The 18,018-nt window shown below is 35.6% G+C and overlaps 1 pseudogene; it reads right to left on the bottom strand.

The window, feature by feature from the left end:
* Positions 1 to 1,334: 1,334 nt before the first annotated feature.
* Positions 1,335 to 15,873, bottom strand: LOC118888383 (annotated as a pseudogene).
* Positions 15,874 to 18,018: the final 2,145 nt, after the last annotated feature.

Genomic DNA, 18,018 nt, shown 5'->3' with positions numbered 1-18,018 from the left:
ATATTACATTTCTTTTCAATATTAAGATTGTTATTTTGTTGAGAGTTTAGTAGCATTTAAATGATGCCACAAACTTGCTTTAATTTTATTTAAAAATTAAGATCATTGTAAAGCCATGTGCAGTCATAAGAAATAGAAAGATACATTATACCCTTAACCTAGTTTCTCTCAGTGGTAACATCTTGCATATCTATAGTACAATATCACAATCAGGAAATTGAAATTGTTTTGATCCACTTACCATATTCAATTTCACCAGTTTTACATGTACAAGTCTGGGTATGTGTGTGTATGGTTCTATGCAATTTTATCACCTGTGTAGTTTCCTGTGATTATCACCACTACAGTCAAGATATAGAAAGTTTCCATCACAAGGATCTGTCATGCTACTCATTTATAATCACAACTATCTCCCTCCCTCCATGACCCCTGGAATCAGTAATTTGTTCTTCATGTCTATAATGCTGCCATTAGAATGTTAAATAAATAGAATCATTCAACATATAACCTTTGGTGATTGGCTTTTTACATTCAGCATAAATCCCTTGAGATATATTCAAGTGGTTGTGTGTATCAATTCTTCTTTTTTGCTTTCTTTATTGGTGAGTAATATTCTATGGTATGGATGTACCACAGTTTAACCATTCATTTATTGAAGGACATTTTCGTTGTTTTTATTTTTTGACTATTACGAATAAGGCTGATATGATCGTTCCTGTATAAGTTTTTCTATGAACTTAAAGTTTTCATTTCTCTGAGATAAATGCCCACGAGTGCAATTGCTGGGTCACATGGTAATGGCATGTTCAGTTTTGTAAGAAAGTTCCATACTTCTCTCCAGAGTGGCTATACTAGTTTACAGTCCCACCAGTTCTTTTGCACTCTCACCAGCATTTGGTGTTATCATTTAAAAAATTGTTTTAAGTGATTCTGGTTCATGTATAGTGATATCTCATTGAACTTTTCATTTGCATTTCCCTGATGGTAAATGTTGGACATCTTTTTATGTGCTCATTTGCCATCTGTATATCCTCTTCACTGAGATTTCTATTCATGTCTATAGCCTATTTTTTTTTTTTAACACTGGCAAAATCAGGCTTTCATGAATTTGAACACAAGGCACAGGTTTCCAGGTGCACAGAAATACATCTCCATTTTACGACTGCTTTTTAAAAATCTCAATCTTTTAGGACAGGGATAAAAGAACAAATTGTTTCTTATTTAAGCAACAAGACCTTCCTTACTATGACCTTATGGGCTTTTTTTAAGAGCTGATCATCTGAATTTCTAGGACTTCTTGCAAGTATATATATAGCATGTATATTATTTCCTTTCTACACCCACCTACCACTAGCTGGTTGTTGCCTCCTAGACCCTGGTGAGTTTCTTCTGTGGTTAAATGATGTTTTAGTTTCTGTATAAACACAGAGCCTCTTTGTTGTCTTCTATAAATAATATTTTCTTCCTCTGTATGTCACTACAGTCCCTTTAGGCTTCTTGTTTCCTCTTCATGAAATAAACGTGGATGCTCGACGCATCCCCTACTTACAAGATGTTGGATCGGGATTCCTATACTTGACATTTCGGATGATCTATTAGGGGCTTATAGTGTACATTTCCACTCCTACTACAAATGCAATGGTCTGCATTATGACAGAGTTATTAACTTTTCTTTATTCTATCACGCCATCCATTTTTGGTCCTTTCCCACAGGGTACGGCAACAGAGTCCGGTCCTTCTAGTATACTATACAACATGTAAGTTTTAACAGTGTATTTAGCCTATAGCTGTCGGTGGTGGGTAGCACTGAACTCCTGAACCTCCCAATCCTAGATCCAGTTGATATTTTCAAACTTAAAGTCATATAAGACAAGAGAAAATTCTACAGCCATACCATATTGAGGTTTCTGGGGATATTTCTGTATGTTCAGCAGATTTATCAATAATCTCTGGTTTCTCCATTCCTTGGCCAATCAGAAAAAGGACAGCCATCATACAGCAGACTTGACGATAAAGGAACACCTGGCCAATCACTTCACATTGACATAACTAGAAAGGTTCTTGTCCTTTCCCCTCCCCCAGGCTCTGGACTCCTAGCTGTACTTGAGCAGAGAGAGTAGTCCACTGAAAATTAATCACTCTGCTGGCTACATGTATTTTACACAAGTTCCTGAAATCTTACGTGTCGTCCTATTTCTGAGCTGTATAATTCATGGTTACAATATCTAAATCAGCACAAGGGGAAAATGGCAGTAAGTCTGCTCATGATAGCTGACCCTAGCACTGAAGCTGGGTTCTACAGGGGCCCAGGCCAGTATAGAGAAGTCTGGAAGGAGCACCTGATTGGAAATGTGGGCATAATGAATCTCTTTAGCAGCATCGTTGATCTCTTTCAAATTAAAATCCTCTGAATCCCTGCCCCTTGGAAAGTAAAAACAAAGGTCAAGAGAAATCACCTGTCCAAAGTCATTTAATGTCTTCGTTTGTTCATCCACATCAGTGAGGGTTGGAGGTCTGCCTGTTTTCTCCTAGTCTAGTGTTGGTTAAGCCTCAGTTTCTGTTCAGTTGTATTTTGTTCTCCTGACTGGCAAAGCCTTGGTATCCCTAGTCCAGACCAGACAGACTAATGTTAGGGTTGCATGTCTTTGGTCATGAGCACTGAAATTAAAAAAAAAAAAAAGAGCACACTTAGCATTTCCAGTTCCTGAAGAATTTTCTCTAATATTTGAATTCTTGTTGTTGTTGGCCTGTTCCTTTTTAAGCCATTGCATCTCCTTCTCCAGTTCTTGTACTCTTACTAGGAGTTTTTCAGTCTGGTTTCTGTTTATGTCATTTTTAGCAATGAAATGATAACCCCAGGAATAAAGGAACCATACAGGTCCGACCCATCTGCTTATTGTGGGCCACTGCTATAGCCCATTTTCTAATTGGATTTTTAAATTTTTTCACTGTTGAATGTCAAGAGCTCTTTATACGTTTCAGATACAAGTCCTTTGTCAGGTAATGTGATTTATATTTTTTTCCCAGTCTGTAGCTTATGTTTCATCATCATTATAGCATGTTTCACAAAGCAAAAGTCATAATTTTCATGAGGTCCAGTTTATCAATTTTTTCCTTTTATGGATCACGCTTTTGGTGTCTAAGGACTTTTCACCTGGTCTTAGGTACCAAACATCTTCTCTAAGATTATATAGTTTTACATTTCAATGTGTGATTTTTTTTCGTTTCTGTATAAGGTATGAGATTTGGGCCAAGGTTTTTTTGTTGTTATTTTGTTTTGTTTTTAAACTATGGATGTCCGATTGCTCCAGGACAATTTGTTAAAAAGGGTACTCTTACTCCTTGAATTGCTTTTTCAGTTTTGTCAAAAATAGTTAGGAATATTGGTTTGAGTCTATTTCTGGGTTCTTTATTCTGTTCCATTGATATATGTCATCCCTCAGCAAACACCATGCTGTCTTCATTATTGTGACTGCATAGTAAACCTTAATACCAGGTAGGGTGACTCTTTCCACTTTATTCTTGTACTCTCTTTGTAGTTTTGTTATCAGGGTAATCCTGGCTTCATAAATGAGATGTGAAATGTCCTCACCCTCTTTGATTTTGTGATAAAGAGTAAATGTCAATGTATAATCTCTAACTGTTTAGTAGAATTTTCCAGTGAAATCATGTGGACATGGGTATTTTTTTTTTCAGAACTTAAACTACAAATTCAATCTCTTTACTGGTTATAGGACTAATTACATTGCCTATATAACCTTGTTGGGGGGGGTGGTAACTTGTGGTATTTCAAAGAATTGATTCATTTCTTCTAATTTTTCAAATTTATGAGTTAACAACAGTATCCACTTATTATCCATTTAACTGACTGCAGGATCTGTGATGATAGTCCCTGTTTCATCCCTGATATTTGTCGTTGTTTTCTCTAATTTTCTCTTTGTCAGTCTTCCCAAAGTTTTGTCAATTTCATTGATTTTTTTTGAAGAAATAGAGAAAATCAATGGGGAAACACTATTTTATTCTTCCTTTCAATTTTGTTGATTTCTGCTCTTTATTATTTACTTGGCTTTATTTTCTTCTTTTTCTCCTATCTTCTTTAGGTAAGAACTTAGGTCTCTGATTTGAGACCTTTCCTTCTTTCTAATGTAAGCATTTAATGCTATAAATTGCTCTCTTAGTGGTACATTAGCTGCATTCCACATATTTTGATATGTCTTTTCATTTTCATTCAGTTCAATGTCTTTTAAAAAAAATTTTCCTTGACACTTTGTCCTTGACCCATGGATTATTTATAAGTGTGTTTAATTTCCAATTGTTTAGAGATTTTCCTGTTGTCTTTCATATTTACATACTTCTAGTTTGATTCCATTATGCTCAGAAAATATGTTCTGTAGGATTTCAATCTCTTAAATTTGTTGAGGCTCATTTTATGGCCCAGGATATACATTATCTTGGTATCAATATATGTTCTGTAGACTCTTGAAACAAGTGTGTACTCTGTTGTTGTTGACTCTTCTATATATAAATTAGATCCTGTTGGTCATTGTTTTGTTCAGTTATTCACTCTTTGCTAACTTTCTGCCTAGTGGTTCTATCAGTTGCTGAGTGTTAGGTGTTTGAAGTCCAAGTATAACTGTGGCTTAGTCAATGTCTTCTTTCAGCTCTGTCAGTTTTTGCTTTGTGTATTTGGAAACTCTGCTGTTTGGTTGATACATATTCAGGATAGTTATATCTTTGTGGTGGACTGATGCTTTTATAATAATGTAATATCCCTCTTTGCCCTTAGTAGCTCTCTTTGCTATGATGTCTACTTTACCTGATACTAATATAGTCATTCCTGCTTTTTAGTTTTAATTGTGGTAAAATACACATAACAAAATTTGTCATCTTAACCATTTTTAAGTGTGCATTTCAGTAATATTAAATCCATTTATGCAAGCAATCTCAAAACTGTTTTCACCTTGCAAAACTGAAACTCTATACCCATTAAACAACAGCTCCTCAATCCCCCTCCCTCCATTCAACTTTCTGTCTATGAATTTAGCAACTCTAGCCACCTCATATGAATGGAATCATACAATATTTGTCTTTTTGTGACTGACTTCTTCATTTAGTATAATGCCCTCAAGGTTCATCCATGCTGTAAGAATGTGTCAGAATTTCCTTGCTTTTTTTAAGGCTAAATATTATCCCATTGCATGTATAGACCAGATTTTTAACCATTTATCTATCAATAAATACTTGGGTTGCTTCCATCATTTGCCCATTGTGAATACTGCTGCTATGAGCGTGGGTATACAAATGTATCTTCAAGACTGATTACAGATCCTTTTGTGTATATATCCTGAAATAGAATTGCTGGATCATATAGTAATTCTATGGTTAATTTTTTGAGAAACCTTCATATTGTTTTCCATATTGGCTGCACTAATTTATAGTCCTACCAACAGGACACAAGGGCTCTGCCATCATATGCATTTCCCAGAAGAGTGATTCTGCCCCCCAATCTCTGGTGCAACCCTATTCCTTTTTTTCCCTTAATCTAGCTGAGCCAGGCTGGCATTTTGAAAAGTAATATTTTTTTTTCAGAATTCAGGGAGGAAATACATAAGAATATGTTAGGAAGCAAAAACTTGCCAAGCTTGCCAAGTCCAAGTTTCTATTCCAAGTACTGTCACTTGAACTTTGCTTCCTACTCCCTCACCTCTTTGCCATCTTCTTCACCAAGTGTCAGCCGGCTGCTCACATCACCATCCCCTCAGAGAAATACACGGCAACCATGATTCAACTACATGACTTAGTCTTTTTACTTGGTTTTGGTCTCCTAACAAAGAAACTACTTTTTCCAGAGGCAACTGACAAGATGATTTTTCGTTATCAGTTATCACCACCATTATGAATAATTTTATTTCCTTCCAAATTTCTGATAGCATATCTTGTGTTTTCTCTGATTCATAATCAAATTGTCCATTTTGATTATCTTTACCATGTGCCAAGGCTTGGATTGATTTTAATCTATATTTTCAATCCAATAATTTATGTTGCTAAATTTAACAATTCATTTCTCATGGTTCCTTTTGTTCTGTTTGTATTTTTAACTTTTTGAATTGCATATTCAGTTCACTTATTTTCATTCATTCTTCTTTAATGATGAAACTTCTTTAGTCTGGATTTTCTCATATGTACAGTTTGCCCTTATTTAATAGTAATATTAGTACCTAAGTACTTACTATGTGCCACTTTTATAACTATTGGGTTGGCCAAAAGTTTGTTCGGGTTTGGCCAACCCAATATTTTACATACATTTATTTAATCCTCCAATAACCTTATTGAGTAGGAAACTGCACAGAGGTTTTACGTTTTCTCATATTTACCCAAGATCACACAAGTAGTGGATGGCAGAGCCAGGATTGGAATTCAGGCAATCCGTCTGCAGATACAGTCCTTTAAATCACCATAATTTAAAAAGTAATCTATAGCACTTCCTGTGTTTCCCTTTTCCCATGGAAAATTCTGGCTGGGACTTGGTGCCTATTTATGTCATCCTGGTACAAATCAAGATAAATAGCAATATACAATACCCTTGAGTCTTCATAAACTATTAATATCTACATTTTGGAAACCTAACTGTTTTTCCACAGGAAGACTATTTCTTTTAAAGTGTCATCATAAGCAGCTTTTTCATGGAAATCTTAATACCAAATAGCAGTTGTTGAATTAGTTTTAAAACCTTCCTTTCTCGCCACTTCTCACTTCAGACTATGTGATCCTAAAACCTTCCCTGAATACCCTCAATACATACAATATATTCCCCAGCTTTTAAGAAAAATTTCTGTTCCATAGTAAGCTCTCAAACATATTTTATATGAATATATTATTGCATTGTGAAAAGCAAACGTTCAATGATTGGAAGTGGAGAGATATTTCCAGTCTTAAAATAATTTAGACACTTTGCCACTTAAAATTAACTTCCTATCAAATCTCCATCTTGGAGAATTATGAAGCTAATGATCCAGATGTATATAGGTAATATATCCTTCAAAACATCAACAACTTTGCAGAGAAGCTAAACGAAGATTTTTGTGGTGAATAGCAGTAGAAAAGAACCTACCATTGAATGTACAGATTTATAAATCAGTTCACACATGGGATTCAGTTGAATACGAGTAACAACTCAGCAAACATTAGCTCTTATCTTCATGTGTATGACAAGATATGGTAAGGTTCAACACTGGTATAATTTTTTTTTTTCTTTCACTTAATCTTTGTTCTCTTAGAGGGCTTGTATTTGTACATTATAATGAGAGTGTGATTATTCGATGCCTTTTTAGGATACTATAACTGAAGCCAACTTATTCTATCATTATTACTACCCCAAAATTATAGCTTCCTGACATACTCTAAAAATAAAATTTCTTAAAATTACACATAGGATTGCCTAAAAACCAGTATTTACAAGACTATTTGCAATGTTTTATGTAAATATCTAAATGGGGAGACCTAGAGACTGATACTTCAATCACATAAAATATGTTGTGAGATTTCTTTCCTACTACTTCCTTTGTGCTGTATTGGGAAATCCCTCTGGTACCATCTAGAAAAACATTTGCTACCCTTCTTGTCTTTACCATTACCATTTCACTATTTGCTCTATTCCAAGCCAATACTGAAAGGAAATTGAAAATGAGTATACTCAAAATTAGTCCTTCAACTCATCCTTTTTTTTAAAATCAGAGAGTGGACAGAACGAAAACATCAATCAATGCTAAGTCAATAACACTTGGAAGAAAATGTTCCGTTCTTGCTTCCCTAATCATCCTTCTTCTAATTACTTCCTGAACAAAGTCTGACTTTGAGGACCATGATATGACCTTCGTTTTGACTTTATCTCGAGTCAAATCAGAAGTTTCATACATTTGGTATGTCAGCCACCACTACTTGAGAAAGTCATTTTGAAAGTGGCGGTCTAAGTGATTGCCCTTAACCAAGGGCATGGAGACTGTGTCTAAGCTCAGCCCAATGGACTTGTTTCTCACAGCCCCACATAAGTGAAATATTTGGCTGTGGACAGCTGCTACAAATCACTGTCTCCCAAACCTGTATGTTGTGGCCTGTTTCTTTCTGGCATGCAGACAGTTATGCCTTATATTGAACCATTTTGAATTGTTGGAAATTTCTTATTCATCTTATAGTTTTGCATTTGAATCTGTATACTGCATTTTCCGAAAAAATATTATTCAGAACTTATCCTGAGCACTCCTGTAGTACTCTACTCCATAAATATTCTGCCAGCCAAACAATGTTCCCTGTTTTCAGTACCACATCCATTATTCAGACTCAAAAAGGCACTGAAGATAAGGCTCAGCATTCCGTGTGAATCCTGGCTTCTAGTGAGTATTGGCCTTAAACATTTCTCCTGCACTTTGTGGGCATAGGCCTGAGCTTCATCATCCTACCAAGATATTAAAATATGCATATGGGACTTTTAAAAATCACTTTTTAACCATCATAGTGATAATTTGTTCAGAATGAGATATTTATAAAGTCTCAGCTGATCCTCCAAAAAATTATATGTCAATATGGCAAAATAGTAACTTCATGTTGGAAGAACTTAGCAAACACCAACTTAAGTGATTAAGATGAATATCACTAACAAAAGAGAAATTGACATCTAATATACCTACTGATAGGGTGCACTAAGAAGAACACAGCATCTTTTCAGTGTTATTCCTGTCAAAAATGTATAACTTAAATCTATCGTGAGGAAATATCAGATAAACCAACATAAAGAGATATTCTACAAAATAAGTGGTCTTTATTCTTCAAAAATTTCAATGTCATTAAATACAAAGAAAGGATGAGGAACTGTTGTAGACTGAAGGAGATTAAAGAAACATAATTAAATGCAATGAATGATCTTAGGTGGGTCGTGAATGAGGAAATGCAACTATGAAGGTTATTATTTAGACAAGGTCAAATTTGACTATGGATTTTAGAAGGATCAGAAAACTTTTACTGTAAAGGATCAAATATTAAATATTTGTAGACTTGTGGGTCATATGGTACCTGTTGTAACTATTCAATTGTATTGTTGTAGGCCAGAAACAGTCATAGACAAAATGTGGTTGTGTTCCAGTAAAACTTTATTCACAACAAGCAGCAGTTGTCCATGTTTGACCTGAGACCTAGGGTTTGCAGATTCCTAAATTAGAGAATAGTATTATATCAAAGTTAAATCTCCCAATTTTGGTATTACTGTGGTTTATTGTTCTAGGAAATACCTCCTAAGGTATTTAGGGATTTAAGGTAATGATGCATAATATATGTGACTTATCCCTTAAATGGTTTTGGGGGAATAAATACTATATATTTATATAATACTATATATTAATAATATATATATTATGTATATAATATGTATATAATATATAATATAATAATATATATATTATGTATATAATATGTATATAATATATATTATGTAATATATATATTATGTATATAATTATATACATAATACTATATGTATTATTTACACAGAAAGAGAGAGAGAGAAAGAAAACGAATGAATGAGTGAAAGCAAGAAAATGTGATGAAATATTGGTGAATCTGGTGAAGAATAAAGGAAATTCCTAGTACTATACTTGCAACTTTCCATAAATTTGAAATTGTGTAAAAATAAAGTTGAACAAAAAATCTCAATTAAAAAAATAAATGTGCACACCAGATGGATGCCTATTTTGTCATTGGTTTTCTAAACCTACATAGTCAATCCATCGTTTTAAGCTGGTCTTTTCTGTCACGCATAATAGCTATACTTACATTAAATATTTTAAAAATTATTTAAAAAATGTCTTCACTCAACATGCAATCTATCTGTGCCTCTGTTTTTGTGACTCAGAGAAATGATCTTAAACTTAGTATTGAGTGGGTATAGTAGAAAGAAATTTGTGGAGTCAGAGGATCTGAATTTGAACTTCATCCATGTTTCTTATTAGCTACATTTATAGGCAAGTCACTTAACTCCTCAGTTTATTCGTCTATAACTATGCCATAGTGTTGTTCTGAGCATTGAAATAATGAAGATGATGATGCTATAAAATCCACGAAGTGCTATGCACAAGGGAGAGTTCCCCTTATTTATAATGACTAGATTTTCTAAGCTAAAGAGCAAATGTATAATACACCATTGCATTTATGTATGTTTTTAAAACATCAGATGAATATACTTTTACGAAACCAAAAACTTTGAGACAAGATGTCAAACTAACATGGGCTTCCTCTCCAAACCCAACCAAAGAGGCAACGAAGAAGTCAAGATATTGACAGAACACACTCCTACACTCCACACCTGAAACAAATGTGTGAGAAATCCTCAGAGACATATAGAAAGTGTTTGGGTCTAAGAATGGAGGGGAAATGACTAATGGAAATTGGAGAGGGTAAAGAACCCAAGGCAGGGGGATAAGCTGGGGTAAACGATTCTCTTTGTAGCCACTAATTTCCTTCACATTGTCCTGGAGAGCCCCAAGATATCGATGTGATCAAGGTGGGCTAAGTCAGACTTGGAGCTGGGAGGCACCTCTCAATTGCACTTACGAACCTAGATGTCTACTTACTGTCCTGGCACTAGTCTCAGACCACTCAGAGCCCTCATAAAACAAAATACATATGGAAAAAGCAATGAAATAAATAAAAGCACAACCCAAAGAGTGTTCAAGCCTGGACACATGGATCTGTACCTGCTATATTAATGTGGGGCAATCAAAAGAGTCTCTAATATTGAATAAACAAAAAATACCAAAGATATCCTGCTTTTTAAAAGATATACTTGAAAATAGAAAACTGTTGTAAATAAACATATGGGGAAATAAATGAGGCACATATAAACCACAAGATTTAACAGCACACAGAAACAAGTTCTTTGAACATGGTACGACTGAGGCAGGTTTTAAACATGACCACAGATTATTAGGGACTCCTTCATTTGAGAGATGAGTGCTATTTCCCCTCTCCTTGAATCTGGGCTAGATTGGGATGGCTTCAGCAAATAGAGTCCCATAGATGCCACTCTGTGTGCCTTCTGACTGAGTCATAAAAAAGTCAAGCAGATTCTGAGTCTCTAGGTCCCTTAGAATACTCGCTCTCTGGATACTTCCTCTTGGAACCCAGCTATCATGATGTGAGAAGCCTAAGCCAAATAGAGAGTCCATGTGTAGTCACTATAGTCTACCGTCCCAGCCCCAGTCATTGAGTCTTCCAATCTGAGGCCTCAAATATTGTGGAACAGAGACAAACCATTCCTCCTGTGACTTGTCTAAACTGATGTCCCACAGCAATCTTCAACATAATAAAAATGGTTGTTTTATGTAGCAATACATAACTAAAACAAAAAAAAAATTTTAGAATAATAATAAATAATAAATAATAATAAAGGAGTGATAAAAATCTTCTGTGTCTTGAGGAAAAATACACCAAATAAACCACGCATTAACTAATAAATTCTAATGTAAATGATGAGATCCTTTGACCTTAAGAACAATACAAGTAGTATCTGTCAAAACTGTGGAATATATCTAAAGCACAACTTACAGAGAAATTTACAGTTTTGAATATTTTTATTAGACTATGTGGAAAAAATTTAAAAACCATTCAACTAATTAAGCTTGAAAAAAATATCAACAGAGTAAATCTGAAAAGAATAAGAAGGTTTAAAATACAACTAAGGGCAAAACAAATGAGACAGAAAACAAAATATGAGAGAATTAATAAAACGAAAGCTGATTCTTTGTAAAGACAAATAAGAAATATATTTATGCATTACTCACCAATATAGCTAACATAATCAGAAAAACAAAATGCAGTAAATAAAATGGAGATCAAAAAGTGAGCTCATATACTTATTACTGGGCCTGGCCAGATGATCCAGGATAAATTCCCTATTTTAAAGATAAGAATGTTAATTACATCTGCAAAGTCCATTTTGGCATGCAACTCAACATATTCGTGAGAAAGAAGAGAGAGAGAAGGTCACAGGGGCCAAAATTTTGCCTACCACACCTCCCATGTCCACATGGGCTATCAGACTCCTTAAATTCTTCTAATGTCTATCTTGTAAGCATCTCATCAAAAACTCTGATCCTCTCTCATGATGGTTAAATGTTTGTGCTGTCATCTATTGTAATTTTTTTGTATCTTCAGATCTTAAAAAAAGCTCTGTGTTTTACTTTTGTATGACTCTCTGCTTTTCTGTTTGGGAAGCTGAGGACCACACCTTACTTTTCTCTGCAGCATCTCCAATATCTAACATTGCAATCAGTGCCCTGTGTCTAGTCTGTAAATGTTTGCTTGGTAAGGAGACAGTGTTGCTTAATTGGCTTTGACATAAAGCAGACCTGCGTTCAAATGATGGCACTGCTACTTATTAAGTGGATAAAGAGCTGTAGGATGTGTAAGTTATCTCAACTTTCAGTCTTACATCCTCATCCATAACATAGGTATAATGCCACCTCTCCCTTATAAATAGCCATTATTAACTGAGAAAACATAGGCACGTTAATTCTGTCCTTCAAACATTTTTGTTATCTTCTAAATGTCAAGCCACGTGCCTCCTAATGGATGTTTAGTAGTAAATAAGACAAGCTGTCTCTTTCCTCATGGAGTTCACAGTCTAGAAGGGGAAATATACAGTTAAACTACTGTGTATTTTTAATGCGTGGTATATGAACCAAATTGATTCTCTTTGAGTCGGTGGCCCATATATGGGAAATACCAGTGAACTCCATGTAAATTTGCAAGCTTGCCTAGCAATATTTCCAGAGAATGCCTAGCACACTCTGTTCTGCACCTGATTGTTCTTCTCTGACCTACCATGTGTTTATCTAGTCAACTTTCACTAGTTAATGACTCTCTCCACAGTCCTTTTGGATTAATGTTTCTAGTCTACTGTCTGTCTGGTTCTTAATCTCAGCTTCAATCCTTAATGCTGCTTTGCAAATCACCCTTGTTCCCATTCTCTGCCGGAAGAGGGCTTTTTGTCCCCAAACTACAGTCAAACCCATCTCTGGGATCTGTCAGGGAGGAAATTTCCCCCTTCCCTCTCTTGAGTTCTTGTGGCTGGACTAACAGTAAAATTGATGCAAGGCAAAACAAATTTTAATTCATGCATATGGAGGGCCCATTTGGGACCTCAGAAGTGGCCAAAGTAGGCAGCTTTTATACTTTTTAGACAAGAAAAGAATACAATTGTGAGGAATTGACAGGACCAAGAAACTTAGGTTTGGGTACCTTATTAGTGAAAACTCTAAACAGAGTTTGGGCTTGGGGTAGTCAATTAAAGAAGTCACAAGGTTTGTATATATAGGTTTCTTGGCCCCAATTCCCTATCTTTGGTGATAAGGGTGTCCCTTCTACCTCCAGATGCAGGGAGAGCAACTTTCATGAGAGATTTATTTCCTAATTTCAGGGAGACATAAAGCAGGTCAGAGTGCCTCTCCTGCATTGGCTGTTTATTAAGTAACTTTAATTCAAAATAATCAATATGTCGTTGAGGCACATTTTGGGGTGGCCTACCCTGGGCCCCAACAGACCCTTCAAGGCTTAGGGCCTCAAGGTTTATAGAGAAATATTGACCCTTGGGACAGAAATGCAGAGTTTCCATTTCTCTTATCCTGTACGGCTTAATGGATTTTTGTTCCCTCCCCCATCCTTCCTTCCTTATTAATCAAGACAAACTTAAATTTGAACCCTTGGCTCATAGCACAAGAGAAAGTACCAGAAGATCTCATGGACTCCCTCCTCCAGATACTCTAAGCACTGGTCTCATGTTGTTCCATCAGCCGTATTTGCACCTGGACAAGTTTGCCTTGTTGTCCACAGAGATGACGCCACTGAAATCTGATTTGATGTGACATTCAGCATTTCTGGAGAATCCATCTGAGATGTATCCATTTGAAGAGTGTGCCTGTATTTATTTAAAAACTGAATCTGAAGATAAGGATCCCCCTATATGTCCTTCTTAGAATTCAGTGCCAAGAAAACAGGTGTTTGGGTAGCTTTGCTTCTTTTCACCAGAAAATCACACAATATTATCCAGTGGGTCCTGCTTCTTGTTTGGGCTGCTAAATTGATTGCTCAGTTTCTATACTTCATTCATTCCAGATTCCAACCTGATTCTCTCTGACCTCTTTTAAAATAGGTTCTCACATGTATATGAATTTGTATTTGCGCGTACTCTTATTTTTTTGCATTTTAACTGCGTTTATCAAGAAATATTTTCATATTGTATCTTAATCCTTTTAGAATTAGGCATGTTGTAATTTATAAGTAATTTAAATCTCTTAAATATCATCTGGAAGATGAGTTCTTGCCATGCTGAGCTCTCAGATAAATATGCACAACCTTTCAGCAAATCTGCCAAGTCATAAGGTACGGATCCCGTTTATAGTCCAAATTGACACTTGTTCCCACAAAGAAATAAGTGATTAAAAAGTACTAAGCTCTTTATAGCCAATCTCAGGATACAAAAAAAAAAAAAATACAGATTCATGAGCTCATTCTTCAATACTGAGTTTTGAAATATTTTGGCTCAACTAGACAGCTCTATACAATGTAACTATGAGGATTGAAATGGTGCAAATAAAATGATGTATAAAGCAATTTATTCCAAATGAACCTGCAGTACCTGCCTAGGTCTTTGCTCTTTTGAGCCTTTGATCTTCATACCTGAAATGACTTAGGCTACACATTAATAAGGTTTGGCTTAAAACTATACCCTAAAACCCTAGCCAGGGGTAAATGCAAATACTACTAAGCACAGGTTTCAGCAACACCTTGCTATGTTTCTGGAGATGAGAGGCATTATGGATCTTAAGCAACAATTAGCTAGATATTTTTTTCAAAATATACGTTGAGCCCTAATATCTAAAATAGGAAAAAGCAAAACCACCTGATATGAAACATAGATAAGAGACCCTGAACCCTAATGCAAACAGGTCCCGGGTTTGGCCATCTCTGTTCTGATGGTTCATTGTTCTTGATGTATCTGGTACTTCTGGGAAGAAGGCTGATTGATCAGAGAACTCAACCCAGCACCCAGAAATTCACATGTTCATGTAGACATTAAAATGTAAGACAGAAATCTGAAAAATATTTGAAGTTATTTGACCTCTCTGAATCTAAATAAAAGTGACTGGCTTATAGGATTAAATGAAGTACTGTGTATATTGAGGCACAGAAGATGTTTAATTATTTTTAGGAGAAAATAAAAATAAAACAATATTCGGCAAAATTTGTCATTAAATTATAGAGAGGTTACAGTTAACATCATAATTCACCATTATTTTTCACTTTAAGGTTAAAAATCACTAAATATGAGCTGAAATTATTTTCTGATTTTATTGAGACATAATTATATAATATATAAAATATATATTATAAAAAATATAAAATATAATACATAAATATTGTATATATTTAAGGTATACAATGTGATGATTTGATATCCTATATATTGTGAGATGATTACCACAATCAAGTTAATTAACACATCCATCACTGTGATGAGAAAAGGGCTATTTTGAGTTGCTGCCTAGGCATTTTACAGTATGACAACCCTGCTCACACCCAAAGTCTGGACATTTAGATAAGGATCTGAGTTTAGGATTACTGCCCCAAATTCCTGCTTTGATTTTCCTGGAGCAACTTTTAAAATAACCACTTAGAGCTGAGCCCACAAAAAGATACTGACATCTGCCCCAACCATCTGATAAGTAACAGGTGCTTGCTTACCCTGCTCTCCATCTCCTGCTCGCCGGTGACCTGGGATGGAGGACTACCCTTCCCCTGCCTCGTTGCTGGGGATTGTTCTGCCATCACTATTTACACTATGGCGTTTTGGGGGGAGTCACTCAGTGCATTTTATAATAATCCTCAAGAATAGGATTGTGGTTGGCCTAGTCTTCACTCTCTCCAAGTTTTCCAGGATCATAAGCAATATACCCAATACAGCCCTTCTTACCACAGAAGTATCAGAGCAAAATTTGAATTAAACATTGGAAACACATGCCAATTGTCCCTGGAGAATTTTCACATGGAATCCACAACACGCAATGTGAATCATCAAGAATGTAACCACTGGGTGTCCACCTCATCCAGGCAGATAAAGGGTCATTATGTCCATTTTCCCCAGAGCTTCAGTTTTTGTACATCACTTCTAACCCCACGCCATCCCTGGTATACGTGGGCAATTATATGGTCTATAGCATAACTCTGATATATTCTTGTCCCTTTATGCTGTAGAGACGACTCATCCTCCTTCTTTATTGGGCATCCCTTGGGCATCCCCTAGTCTGAGGTGGAGGCAACCACTGAACTGCAAAGTTTGAAGAACAGTGAGTGACAATGAATTCTAATCGCATAAACAAAGATGAGGACCCAAGCAGAATTCAAGATAGTACAAAGGAAATATATAGCAGCAGAAGGCACTCAATTATATTTCAACTTGTTGGAAAGATGGGCATCGTCTCTCTGGTGGTCCTGCCACTTGGTACTAATAAAACAGAGCAGTAAGCGTTCCCCAGCAGCCCATACTGCAGCCTGCTTTATGTCAACCCTTGCTGCCTCTTGTGTTCATTAAACTTCAGGAAACAAATACAAACACATAAAATGCTTTCGGATAGCCTCCCACTTTGCCATTTGGAACCTAGATGTTTCAATCACCTCTCTCTGCATCAGCTGACATGTAGTGCAATGAACAAGACCAGATGCAATAACAAATTGAGAAAAAAAACCCAATAAAACTCTTGGCATTTGCTTTGGGCTGCCTGTTCTATGGCAATAGCAGATGACAGCCTCTGTGCCTAGATTTTTTTAAAACTCCTTAAGAGCTCTAACAGAAGTTTTGGTGGACAAGGAAAACACCAGGAATTGATCAAGGCTTGCATCCATTCTGCTTTGTTTCATGTAAAATGCACACTGGAAAACATGCAAAGATCCTTTCTGCTTTAATCCTAATACGCTATCCGGTGATTGAAATTACCCACCTTCTGGTTGGGACCATAAAATCAACAACCCAGAGAGGAGAGGTTTTATTTGACAACTGCACTACTAAAAGATCTATGAAAAATATTAAGAACAAGTACTTTTTTATACTCATAAAAAGGCAGTGAAGAAAACTGCAAAATCACTTTTTATTTCTTGCCAAGGGCAAGAAAACATAAGCATAAAGAGCAAACCAACCACAAACAGCATGGATATCACTCTACATTCTTCATGTTTATGCAGCATGTAATGAAAAAGGCTTTCCAGAAATATGAACTGTAAATACATCTCAGAGAAAAATGAAAATGAGAAAAAAAAGCTAAGGTATTGTTTTGTATAGGGATCTCACTTTTCTTCCTTGCCTTTATCTTATTTGCCTTCCTATCAAAGGAGAAAAACCACAGAAGTGACAGTAAATCTTTTTGAAGAGTTCTAGTTAATCTAAAGAGTTGATATTTCTTAATGACAGTGTTGAAACAAAGATAAGCCGGGCAGCATGATGTAGGTTAAACATTCCCAAGGCAAAAGAGATTCAGCGAGAGGAGGGAGGTCAGGGATTTCAGGGCTGAAAATGTCCTGGTTATGGGGCCTATGCAATTGGTCTATCAAAAAAAGGCAATGTCAAGGAGAAACACAGTTTTCCACAGGTAATTTATAAAACATGAAAGTGAGCATTCTGCTTACTTGGATGTGTAAGTACTACCAGCCTTTATAAATTTAAAGTATGGCCTAATGAGCTAAGCAGCATATTAAATCAAGAATAACATAATTCTTCTTATAGATTAATGATAAATTTCAATATGCCTCTGAGGGAGGGGAAAAATGCCTTTAAAAGATCTACATAAAATATTTTCTTAGCCGAAGCTGCCACTGAGTTGGATAATCAAAATGTGTTCTCGGATATGGGGATATATGTGTATGTATAGCTGATTCACTTTGTTATAAAGCAGAAACTAACACACCATTGTAAAGCAATTA

The sequence above is a fragment of the Balaenoptera musculus genome, chromosome X (genome assembly GCF_009873245.2).
Source record: "Balaenoptera musculus isolate JJ_BM4_2016_0621 chromosome X, mBalMus1.pri.v3, whole genome shotgun sequence".
Lineage (NCBI taxonomy): Eukaryota > Metazoa > Chordata > Mammalia > Artiodactyla > Balaenopteridae > Balaenoptera > Balaenoptera musculus.
This window is presented reverse-complemented; position numbering and strand designations above follow the sequence as displayed.